Source organism: Populus alba, chromosome 16, assembly GCF_005239225.2.
Source record: "Populus alba chromosome 16, ASM523922v2, whole genome shotgun sequence".
Classification (NCBI taxonomy): Eukaryota; Viridiplantae; Streptophyta; class Magnoliopsida; order Malpighiales; family Salicaceae; genus Populus; species Populus alba.
The window spans coordinates 14196499-14209774 of NC_133299.1; the positions used below are offsets into that span (position 1 = coordinate 14196499).

General features: G+C 33.6%; 1 long non-coding RNA gene and 1 pseudogene across 1 annotated transcript; one reads left to right on the plus strand and one right to left on the minus strand.

Annotated features, from left to right (window-relative positions):
* Positions 1-1010: 1010 nt before the first annotated feature.
* On the minus strand, positions 1011-4014 carry LOC118039363 (receptor-like protein 7; annotated as a pseudogene).
* A 7638-nt stretch (positions 4015-11652) lies between these two features.
* Positions 11653-13066, plus strand: LOC140954742 (uncharacterized). The gene is made up of 3 exons (XR_012168239.1): positions 11653-11855; positions 12067-12256; positions 12730-13066. It is a non-coding gene; the product is annotated as an uncharacterized lncRNA (long non-coding RNA).
* The last annotated feature ends 210 nt before the right edge of the window (positions 13067-13276 follow it).

A 13276-nucleotide genomic window follows, 5' to 3' on the forward strand; every position in this document is an offset into this window, starting at 1 on the left:
CCCTAATTGGCCATCAAACTTCAATATCTATGCAATTAAGTCCCTAATTTGACCAAATCAATCCTTGAAAATTCTACTTTGACCTCAGAACTTTAATATCTTCCAACTAAAGCCTAAATTAACTTTAAAATCAATTTTTATTGTAATCAAACCCTATATAAATTTAATTAAACCTCCAATAAAATTTCATTGAGTCCATAAACATCTGATTTTGAATTATTTTTTTTTCTCAATTCAATTTTTCTTTGTCAACAGGGCTCTTCATCTATAAAAAAGATATATTGTCAAATTTTAATTTTTGAATTTTTGAGCCACCTCAGCCAACTTCTAGCCATTTTCTAGGTGCTCTGACATTCTCTTCTCACTGTTATTATTTTTTTAGATTTTTTTTGTTTTTTAGTTCGAATATTTTTTGATTTTTTGGAAAAGAAAAGGTGAATTTTGGGAATAACCTAAAAATAGGTTATGACAACTATTTCCCTTTAATTAGCATGGAATTGCTACTTGGACCGTTAGATCTTTAGATTTTGAAAATCTCGCACTGAGCCCTTAATTTTTCCAGTTTTTGTCACTTTCCTTGTTATTTTTTTATTTCATACTATTTTTGGATTTTATACTTGCTTCCTTTGTAATTACAAATTTTTATTTTTGTTTCCTAGTTGAGGTTGGGTTTCTAACCTACTTAAGACTTTGTAAACCTCCCGAGAAGATAGATAATATTATTATTATTTTAAAGACAATAAAACCTACGAACTTGTGGTTCATATCTGCAATCTTTTTTGCTCATTAAAATTTATATGTTTTTTTTTTCTTTTTCTTTTTTTGTCATTAGCTTCCGTGTGCACTAGTAACTCTCCATTCTTGGCATTCACATATTATAGCAGCACAAATTATATTCAGATGGTTTCATCTAAAATTCGTACTCTAGAGTCTAGACTACTAGCGTGCACAAATATTCAACATACTATATGTTACATTACTAATTACTTTAAAGACATCATCATGATATTTTTAGCACGTTACATGGACCATCCAAGAGAAATTCACTCTTAACCTTACAAGTGAAAATTAAAGGGGGGGGGGGAGAAAAAAAGAGAAGGAAGAGGAAATACGAGAATACGAGATAATACAACAAACTGGAAAACATCCTAATAATTAGAAATCAATTTCTACGCAGGCGAGTCTTCAAATTTTGACCTTTGTTCACAAAGTAATTCTTCACCACCCATTCATACTTCCTTGTGTTCATAGCGCATCCAAGAATGGCTCCAATTACCAATCCACTTGCATAACCTATCACCACCACCTTCCAACCAAATTCAAGTGGATATCCCGAGCCTTCATCTTCTTTGGGAGCTGGCAGCGAGTCCTCGCCATTTCCACATTTTTTTGATAAAGGCTTTCCACACAGTCCTGGATTCGTATCAAATGAAGTGTTGTCAAATGTCTCGAATTGGTTTCCTCTTGGTATTGGACCTGATAGAAGATTGTGAGACACATTAAAGACCGCGAGGAAGGTGAGCTGTGCAAGTTGGACAGGAATCTCTCCCGAGAGTTTGTTCTGAGAAAGGTCTAAAGCTTCAAGCCCTTTCAAGTTGGACAAGGATGGAGGGATGCGACCAGTGAGAAAGTTGTTGGAGAGATTGAGCAAATACAGTTCCTTGAGATCTCCAAGGGCATCTGGAATTCCTCCTTCAAAACGATTGCTTGAGAGATCAATAGCTGTGAGAAATTCTTGGATCTTCTCATATAATGTCATCACGCCTTTATTGGTCATTGTCATTGAGTAGTCAAAATGAAACGTCATTCCATACCGTGGTACTTGGAAACTTGAGACTACTTGCATGTACAACGGGCGTTCTTTATAGATAGTTTTCATGGCAGACCAATTTCGAACGTATTCAAGTGGCAACTTACCCAAAAAACAATTACCGGATAGATCAACAATCTGCAACCTCTGGAATTCAAAGTAAGCTTTAGGTTTCCCAAGCACGCCATGGAGCCTATTGGATCTCAAAATCAGAACCCTCAAGTTTGGCAAAATACCCAGCCATGAAGGGAAGACATCATTTATCTTGTTTTGTTCAATATTGAGAATCTCTAGCTTGGTACAATTGGATAATGTTTTGGTTATCTTCCCTTCCAATTGGTTTTGACTGAAATCGATTGCCCTCAATGCGCAGTCACTTGAGAAAGCTTCAGGAATGTCACCGCTGAAGCTGTTGTTGCGTAGATCGAGTACTGAAGCAGAGTTACTTAGGTTTCCTAAACATTGCGGAAGCTTGCCACTCAACTTGTTGTTAGACAATTGGAGGATAACAAGAGATGTCAGATTGCAGATTGCTGGTGGAATTTCTCCATTTAAACGGTTGTCTGAGACCATATACATAATGGTGGAATGTGGTGGAATTGGAAGGGCTCCATCAAGCTTGTTGAAAGAAAGTCTCAGATATCGTAGATTATTCCATGGAAGAATATCAACGGATTGCTCAAAACCTGTTAGAAGGTTGCCAATCAGATCTAAATGCCAAAGAGTTTCGGTGCCCAAGTTCATAAACCTGTTAGAATTTTTGGCAGAGCAGCACTATCATTGTGGTTACCAATCACAGACAAATTATTGCCAGATAATTGGAAGGAAACAAGGCTTCTTGACTTAAGAAGGCCAAATTCTACAGTGCCACTGAATAAATTTTCTCCTAGGTCAAGGGTTTCAAGATTAGGAAGCCTAAAAATAGAATCTGAAATTGGACCGTGCAGTTTGTTTTCTTCAAGGCCCAGTAAGATTAATTGGGTTTGGTTTCCTATCCAAGATGGAAGGTGACCAGTTAATTCATTCACATCAAGGTTTAAATGGGTGAGCTGAGTCAAGTTTCCAAGACAGGATGGAATCTCACCGTATGAATTGGTTCGGTTAAATCCTACAGAAGTGAGTTTGGTTAGATTACAAAGCCAATGCAAGGTTCCAGAACTGAAATTATTAGAAGAAAGCGACAGGTAAGTAAGTTGAAGAAGGTTGACAAATGTAGAAAGGATTTTCCCAGAGAAACTGTTATGAGAAAGGTCTAGATAGTTCAGTTTCGTAAGGTTACCAAGTGAAGATGGTATCACCCCTGAAAAATAACATTTTGCCACATCAAATTCTTTCAATGATTTGAGGTTACCAAAGGATTCCGGTAGCTGACTGGAGAAACTTGTTCCTGCGAGCAACAATAATTCAAGGTGGCTGCCCCGGTGAAATTCAGGCAAATATCCCATGAGATATGGATTAAACCGGATACTGAGAAAGCGAAGGTTGGGTAATTGGAATATTCCCATGGGGAACTCTCCCTGCAATCCACAATCCCTGAGAAATAGAGAAGACAAAGAGGATAAATTTGCCATGATTTGAGGTACCTTGGACGATATTTCCACTCCGCTGAGATGGAGCACCTCCAAGTTGGTTAATGCTTCAACTAAATGTTGCAGACCAGGCTTTTGGAGCTTCAAAGGATTTACTCCCAGATCAAGGAAAACCAACTTGGAAAGCTCTAGCACCTCTTCTGGGATTTGACCAGAAAAGGAAGAATATGAGAGATCTAGATCAAACAGCCTTGAGAGATTTCGAATCCCCGAAGGGATTTTAGAGTTGTTGAAGTCGTTATCGGCAAGGTTCAGCCTTCTGAGCTGAACAAGGTGGAAGAGGCTGCTATTAGGGTCGATGGAGCCATAAAGGCAGCTGCTACTGAGGTCAAGGCCGATCACATGACCAGAGTCCCTATCGCATTCAACACCATCCCATGAGCAGCAATCACCACTTTCTCCATCAACTTTCCATGATGCAACCTTGGGATAAGCAGAAGGATCAGAAGAAGCGGACCTATGAATGACAAGGCTTTCCTTGAACTGCAACAAGGCATTACCCTCCTCAGCATGGCATAGCGGCTGCATGGAAGGAGAAGAGTGACAAGCTCCATGGTGAGAGAGTAAAAAGAGCAAAAGCATTCGCATAGCTAAGAAACGGACAGATGCTGGCATTGTTTTTAGTAGATAATCTTTATTTTTTCATAATAAGCAAAGAAGTGAAATAAAGCAGTTTATATAGACAAAAATATTCAGTCTATTCTTCCTGTATTGTTGGAAAATTAAAGTAATCTAGGGCATTGTCTTGTTGGAAAAGTTAAAGTAGTCTTCTTGTCGGAAGACTTTGGCGCTACTGGAAGTCTATCACTGTCTATGTATTGTCTTGTTTCGGTGAATTCCAGAGCAAGGTGTGGAATAGACAAGTGAAGCGGCCCATATCTGATCTTGCAACAAAGGTCATGGACCTGGTTTGGGGTTAATAGCATTAATTTGGAACAAATACTTTATTTAATTAAATGAAAATAAAAAATGAACACACTCTAGAAAGTGATTAAATAAAATTCAAGTAAAAAACAATATTATTTGGGGTTGCACAAAAACAACGCCCACTAAAATTAAAAAAATAATTTGCAATCTTATTCAAAAACCAAATCAAAAATTAAACTATGTTTTATTAAAAAATATATATTTATTTATTTATTTATTTTTATCTCAATTAAAATTGAATAACCACTAGTTCAGGCATCCTACACATATTTAATTATCCATTTTACTTAAAAATCTAAATAAAAAAATTAAAGTTAAAAAAGGGCGAGACAACTAGCCCATTAATAAAAAAAGGCCATAAAGGCTGATATAAGGTAAAAATATTTTTTATTTAAAAAACACCTAATAAATATATGTATAATGCCAATAAACTAACCTGTTAACTTAACACACTCCTAAAATGATCATAAAAAATACAAAATCAAATCAAAAGAAATTTCTTGTTGAACCCTGTTCTATTTTTTTCAAGTAAGATAAAGGATAAAACACCTCAATGGAATACCTCTCATCAAATAAAACTCATTGACATAAATAATGACTTTTTCATCACCAAAATGTGCCCGACCAACTATTTTCTCTCTCCTTCAATATTTTTCAATGAGTTTCTCTATTCTCATCCAATCATAAGAATTGAAAAATGAATAAAATGATGTTTTAGACAAACACAAAAATGTGTCAAACAATAGGACCAAAAACAAAATTTTCCAAACGTTTAAACCATAAAATCCTAAAAACGCACTAGACAAACATTGTTTTAAACAAAAAAAAAATCATTATTTGCCTCGTACACAAATTTACTCCTTGAATTTTAGTCTTTTGTAGCCATTAAAAACACAATTGTTTTTGCAAAATTAAGCGTCAATTCAATGTCTTAGGATTTTCTAGACATCTCGATATTTAGATAAAAAGCTAACCAAAATAAATTATAAAGTCTAATTCCAATCTTACGTAAATGTAGAAGGATGAATTTAAATAAATAAAAAAATTATGATTGAGGTAAAAACAGAACAAAAAAATTTACATCACAGTAAAATTACTCACATGCCACAAAGCACAATGCAATTTCAACAATAAAAAATCCCTCATCTTTAAGATTTTTTAATTTAATTATTTTAATGAGTATTGATTGTTCAATTATGGTATTATAGTGTAGAGGGCTTGTGTCTTATAGTCATTGGAAAAAAAAATAGCATTTTAATATAAAAAATGTTTTCTAGTTTTTATTGAAAATATTTTTAGAAGTTGTCAAAAGAAATTAAATGAGAATAGTAAATCAACTTAAATAAGTAAAAGTTTTTAATGTTTTTTCTAAACTATTATTATTATTATTGATACTTTTACCAAAAGTATTTTGATAACTTTTTCTGTTTAACGAGTAAAAGGTTTTAATTTTAAAAATCTCGGAGCAATGCATGGATTTCCTTTTCTTAAAGAGTAAAAGGTTCTGAAAACCCTTGAACTTCCTTAGAAATTATGAAAATGTCCCTGTGGCATGTGTAGCTCACGGGCGGCCACTATTGAAGGGGGAATTTTTAGCAAGATTCCAAACCAAAAAGGGCATATTCTGGTATACCTTAATGAGATGATTCTAATAATAGTACTGGTGGTTATTGATGGCTAATGAGAGAGAATCGACGGTATGAAGCTTTGAGTGGCAGAAGATAAAACAACCTTTCTCTATAAATATTAGGTTGCAAAGTTGATGAAATCCAACTGAGGTTTTGCTCATAAGGAGGAGGAGAGTCTTTTTTTGGTTGTTCAACGACTTGAGGTGACCAAAGCTAGGAGATCTAAGGAGAGAGAGAATCACCGGTGAGAGGAGAGAGAGTCTATGAGGTTTGCTAAGGTGATGATGCAAGCATGATAATCCGGTGCACCTAGATCTTGTGGACTTCTGATCAATTATGAATTGATCTTCCAACTATGATTTGTTTGATTAAGAAATTGATATAACGGTCCTGATTGACATATACTTGTTTCGATGTGATAAGATGTATGGGATGCTTGGTACATCAAGTGATGTAGCAAGATAGGATCAAACGTCATATTTTTTAAGGGCTGAAATGGATTTGGGTTTTAAGAATATAGTAAGCCGTATTAGATTAGATCCAATCAAGGGTTCAGGACTAATAATATTAGATCTAACTATTAGGATATTTTTGGTATTTTTTGAATTGTTTTAAAAAAATCAATATCTTACTAAGACGAAGAAAACCTAAAAATAAAAATAAAAACACCAATAATATCTTTGAGTTATTAACATTCATATTAACTTTTTTTTTTCGCAAACATTTCAGTAGAAGCCATTACTCAGGAGACACAACATTTATGTCCAAGAAACACGACTAGAGACACTGAGTCATGTTGAAGAAAATTTTCACTTGTACCAACTTCTCTGCTGAAAAAAAGCTTTTGATTTTTATTCATTTTTGTTTTATTATATATGTGTGTGAGTAAAACTAAAAATTCAAATCAGTATTAGAAAACATTCGTTTCAATCGTTAAAAATCAATTTTGATTACCGCAAAATTAATTTCTAGCACCAAAAAATATTTTTCAACCAGTATCAACCCGATAGACCTGGTTTTGAATGAAAATAGTGGTTTTGACCAAAAATAGCATCAAACTCATTTTTTATCCCAATTGACATGGTTTGACTCGTATTGACCTGATGACATGGTTTTGACAGAAAATGACAGTTTTGACCCAAAATGGCCTGAAACTCATTTTTTACCGCGGTTGACATAATTTGACGTATATTGCCTAGTGGGATCGATTTTCATAAAAAATGACAGGTTTGATCTGAAATGGCTTGAAACTCATTTTTTGTCCTCGTCGACATGGTTTGACTCGTATTAATCAAGTGAACTTGTTTTTTATGGGAAAAAAGAAGTTAACTCGAGAAAAATATATTTTTTATTTTTAAAATTTCTCTTAATTTTTTTTGGATTTTTTTGAATAAAAATAAAAATAAAATAACATACAAGAAAATTTTAGAGAATCTAAAATTGGGTTATTACAAGTCCATTAGCTAGAGACTAGCTTAGTCACTTCATTAGCCTAGCCATGATGCAGCCATGAAAAATCCATATTTTATTTGATGTTTTTTTCATGATTTGATCAATTATATCCATTGTGACACTCGGATATCGCAGCGACTGATTAATTTTAGAGAATGCAAAATTGTGTTATTACAAAGTACATCAGCTAGAGACTAGCTCAGTCACTTCATTAGCCTAGCCATGATCCAGCCATGAAAAATCCATATTTTATTTGATGTTTTTTTCATGACATCGTGGCGATCGATTAAAAATTAATCTTGATTGGAAAAAGAAATAGATATCTGGCGTCTTGTTCTTTTAGGAGAAAAGGTCTAAGTTCAAGGAGTCGCCACCTATTATTATAGTCACTAGGAACCCTAACTCGTCAATAGAGATTCTGATGGTATGGGACTGGTTACCTGAAACAAAAGATGTTATCACCTCTTAAATGTCCTACCTGAGACAAGCTATTTGTTTTGTCTAAAATTGCTAAAAATATGTTCTCTTTTTTTCTTTTTCTCCCTTTTTATTCTTTCTATAATGTTCCTTTCCTTCTTTGCAGGCGAGCTTTCTGTGCTTGAAGATGAAGATGAAGAATTGCGCCTGATTGAAATGATGCTGTTTTGGGGTTGGAAATGGATATTTCCAATCTAGTCCTTGAAGTTTTCTGAATCTTTGCATTCAAACCCCTGGTCTTTTAGTTTTAGATTTTAACCCCCTTATCATTGAATTAAAAAAGGTAAAAAGTGTCTAAAATTGGGTTACAACATCCATAGGTATTAGGCCCGGCTCGGCAGGTTGACCTAGGACTTGAGCAACTCAGGGCCTTGGTTGGATCTGATGAAGAAGAAAATCGGGGTTGCATTTGGGCCAAGGAAACTCGAGCAGCGCTTCAGGTCAATCAAGGACCCACGTGACCTGCTGTAACCTGATAAAGACCCGTCTCTTTTTTATAAACAAGAAAATAATTTTTCAAATACCTATTTGTTAAGAGGTGGAACAAATTATTCTCTTGGGTGATTGTTCCCAAAGACAAAGTAAATAATTTACTAATACCAAAACTAACATATTTATCTAAAACAAGAAAAAAAAATTCATGGGTGGGGGCTCCCAAAAATAAACTAATTTTCTTTGCCTAACAAGACAGAAAATTAATGTACAAACCCCTATCACTTCTTTTTTTTTTTTTTATGTGGGTGCTCTCTAAACAAAGCATCTAAAATGGTAGTTTAATTTTAAGGGTAAAAAAAAAATTACTAAGGTCAAAAGGTAGGTTTTGCCTTGCATGGGAGGAGGGGTAATTAGAGATTTTTCTTTTGCTCAGCTCAATCTTATGCGTGCGAGTATATCACTTTTTTTTTGTTGGTTATTAGCTCATATCAAAGTTTGTTATATAAATACTAGAGAAAAGTTTTATTTTTCCAATGTAGGATTGAAAGACTATTAGTATATATATTTTATATTCACAAGAAGAAAGTTGTGTTTTTTCAACGTAAGATAGGAAACTTTTTTTGTTTAAATACTTCAACTTAAAAAAAAAAGTATTTTTCCAATATAGGGTTAAAAAAAATTTTCAAAATAATATTTTAAATTTTATTATTTACAACATATATAGCTTATATCCATATAAATTGTTTTTTTAATTTTTTTATGGGAAATATTAAAATTTTACATATTTTTTTTTAGTTTTCTTGAATTGATTTAGATCAATCACGTGACTCAAGACCTGATTTTTTAACTTTATTGCTAATAATAAAATAAAAAAAGAAAGCGCTCACCGACCTTCCATATCGGTTTTTCTGTATCCACTATTTATAAAGGGCAAAGGAAATATTAGTAAGGAAATAGCCCTTGGTTGAGTGGTCATGCCATTTCTGATTAAAAAAAAAAAAGTAACTACTCTTTTCGTTCAATTTGGTTTTGCTCTCACAATTCATGGATTCACTTGAACCGGACTGCACGTACGAGACTCAAAAGTCACGTGTAGAATGATGTTGAGTTCATGGTATTCACACGTCTTCTTCTTCTCTCTCTCTCTCTCTATAAAAAGTCTTCCTCTGTTTTTGGTGCTAACAAAATACTCTCTCAGCTACTATTGTTATTGCTGCCAATACAATAATAATAATAATAATAAAGGAAAGCAGCTTACCAACCTTCTATTTTGGTTTTTCTGTATCAATTATTTATAAGAGGTGGAGGAAATGGTAGTTACCAAACAGCCCTTAGTTGATGGCTAAATCATTCTTCTGATTTTTTTATATATTATTATTGATATTAGGAGTCCCCATCTTCATTAAATTCCATCGCAAGATGTCACACAAACTTGTGATGTGGTCTGTCAGCAAAGTTGGCTTGGGCGTTTAACATGCTCGGAAGATATCTAATATTACCACCGCAATCATCTCATCATTCTAATGGCTAATAGCTGTTACAGAGACAATGATCGATTAAGGTAAACGTGGGAGATGGGTTGAAGAGTTTAAACAGAAAGGTTATAGAGTGAATAATGGATAGTTATAGAGTTTCTTTTGTGAAGAATAATAAAAAAAATCGATTTCCATCAACTAATTTCCTTGGGGATTTCCATAATAACACTGTATTGAATGGGATAAATGTAAATTATTATCATTAATCAATTGATCTAAAAATAATATGATGAAGGGATTTTCATAGTAATGTTGCATTCATTGCCAAATTAAACTGAAGAAACAAATTTCTTTTTGTTATCGCTTCAATAATTCTTTATGGAAGTGGTAGAGAAGCTTAGGAGTTAAAAATAATTCAATGGGATATTAAAGCATGCTATAAGAATATCTATTCAATTTTGAGAAAGAGAGTTTTTCAGACGAGGCAATCCCAGATGGGTGATGAAAAATAAGATCCTCAAGATAAATATAAAGAATAATATTTTAGGTAACAAAATCTAAGAAAAAACCCCAGATTTTCCTTTGTATATATATTTTAGGGCTTAATTTCATGAACATCTTGTATGTGCTTTTTTATTTTGAAGATCTTATCTTAAAAGGATTGAGATTTCTTGTTCCTATCGAGATCAACTATCCCTGTTTTTTATAAGAGTTAGAATCCTATATCAAACAAGAAAGACAACATAAAATCGATCTGAGATAAAGCTAAAAATTCAAAAATAAAAATAAAAATTGAGGGTCTTTCAGGGTTTTTAATAAAACAAGAAATATTAACCTATGGAAAGGACATGATTGACTACCCTTGATTGTTGTTAGGGCAAGATTTTCTATGCTGGAAAAGGACAAGGTGCTCGTTGCGGGTTTGCCAATTACTCGTTTACACCAAAAAAAAGAAGCAGGAAAGCATGGCGATTTTGACTTAGACCAAAGCCAATACACAAGAAGATCATGTCAAGCAAAGAAAGACAGAGAATTGTTACCAAAATTATATTTTATTTATGAAAAAATTTTTCTATGATATGCAGCTTTTTAAATAGGTTAGAAACTAGCATTTGCAACGTATAAGAGTTAGAATCCTAAATCGAAAGACAACAACATAAAATCTGAAATAAAGCTAAAAATTCAAAAATAAAAATGAAAATAATAAAATTAGCTCAAATATTGAGGGTCTTTCAGCGCTTCACATGATTTAAATAGAATATATACAAATCTCTTGCATGAAATACACACTCATCTTTGTGTTAATGTTCTCTTTGCGAATTACGATCGATCGAGGATTCTAAGCAAAATTACATTAGTTAGAGTAACATCAAACGAGGAAATACTCTGTAAGGTTGGGTTGAGAAAAGTCACATGTTCAAGCTATAATTAAAATGGTAAGAATTAAATTAACAGTAATTAAAAAAAAAAAAAAGGAAATAATCAAACACGCGTCAACACCATTAACACAAAGATGTTGGGCTTGGTTTTGAGCCCAGGTTATACTCCTTGACAATGCCCTTCTCTTCTCCGGTTGGGCCTTTTCTTTTCCTTCATTTCTTTTTTTCTTTTTCTACCCGATTGGGTCATCTATCTTCTTCTTTTCCTTTCTTCTTTGCTGCCCTGTCGGGCCCTCTTTTTTTATTCTTTCTTTGCTGCCTGGTCGGGCTTTCTTTTACTCCTATTATTTGGGCTTAATTTTGTAGCCCTTTCACTATATATTAAATATTTTTAAACGAAAACTCAGGTATTTAAAATTAAAATTAAGAAAAGGTGGAACTCAAGAGATCTGGCTTGGAAATCTAACTCGTTGCGTAATAAAATAACCCTGCTTTAAGCAAAATTCGACACTTTCCTGATGCATTAGGGACCTAATTGAAAACATTGATAGTTTGGGATCTAATCGAAGATCAGTTCATAGTCGGTTACTAAATTGAGATTTTATATGAAACTATAAAGGGGAGATTATTTGTCCGTTTACTGTTGTGCCCAGTTCGAGCAACAGGGGATTCTGAACTGAGAGGTTCGTTTGCCCTTTCTTTTTGTTGGGTTTCGGATGAAATTCCTGTTTTTTTTTTAGTTGCTATTATACTCTTTTTCAATTTTTTACATTTATAATCTTAGATTATGTTTCTTTTCTTTAAATTTTTACTCTTTTTTATCTAGTTTCTATTCTTTTAAATTCGATCTATAAGGGATAAATCATTGAATTGAGTGGTATTTTTGCTTTTTAGATATAGAAGAGGAAGAAGATGGAAGCAGAGTTGATAAATGCAGAGCTGGTGTTGCCAACACACTTCAGTTTCAAGAGGATACAGATATATGAGAAATACCCAAAGGGACAACCAAGAGGCCGTTGGAAACACCTTAAGCAGATTCTTCAGGCTGAAAATTATCAGAATTGCCCTCCAGATGAACCCAACTGTAAGCTCCTCATTTAAGAACAACCTCCGCCATTTCCTAGCTTCTCTTCTTTTTTTCTTACTTTAATTTGAAGTCTGGTTTTGATTTGTTTGATATATAGCTGAAAAAGTTATCCTTTGGTGATTTTCTTGGATGAAGAAAGGGAAGCCATTATTTATTGCATTAGCATTCCATTGTTTCAGTGTTTGTGAGTTCCTGGGCCCACAAAAGGTGAAATTTGAAGGGAAAATGTAATGGTGATTATTTTGTACAATGGTAGCACCGAGGTGTTTTATAGAGGATTCTTGTGTTCTGCCCGTTGTTCAACAAATAAATTGCATGGTTTAAGTTGGATTTTTTAACATGTTTCTGCAGATGGTTGTTTTTTTGTTTTTCTTTTTTAAGGTTTTAGTTTTTTGTATTGATAAATTTGATATTAGGTTAGGCTTGATAAGAGGTTAAATTACCTTTGCTGTTTTTCCCCCCTCTTGCAGATGTTAATATTGAGTCACCACCCTCCATGCACCCACCTTTGAGAATATGCGATATTACAGGATTCGAGGTGCGTGTTTCTGTTGAGATGTGTTTGGTGCTTGAACTGGCAGATGAAATTCATCATTATTTCTAGCTCATTTGCGAATAATGTGGCCAACTTGAAAATGTCATATAAATCAGATCATGAATGAATGAGTCAATCACTGGCATTAGATTTAAATTTTAATGGATTGAAATTTAGAAATGTCTGGTAAATTTAGAAATATCTTTGAGTGTCATCACTGGTTATTTTCATCAGTTGATTCATATCCTTCTGAAGTCCTTTTTATTTTGAGTGTCGGGAGGAAGAGCTACTTACTTTGTTCGTCAAAACCTTGCTTGTTGAATATTTGGGGGTCTCAAATTGAGAGAGAATCATCAGCTGTTAATGATAATCTGCATTTTATTCCTTGCCTGCTATTCAGCTAAGATACACCTGCTGTCATTGAGGATTAGGATTAAAGTTTCAAATGTTCTTTAGCTTGTTCAGTGGAATTGAGGATTAAA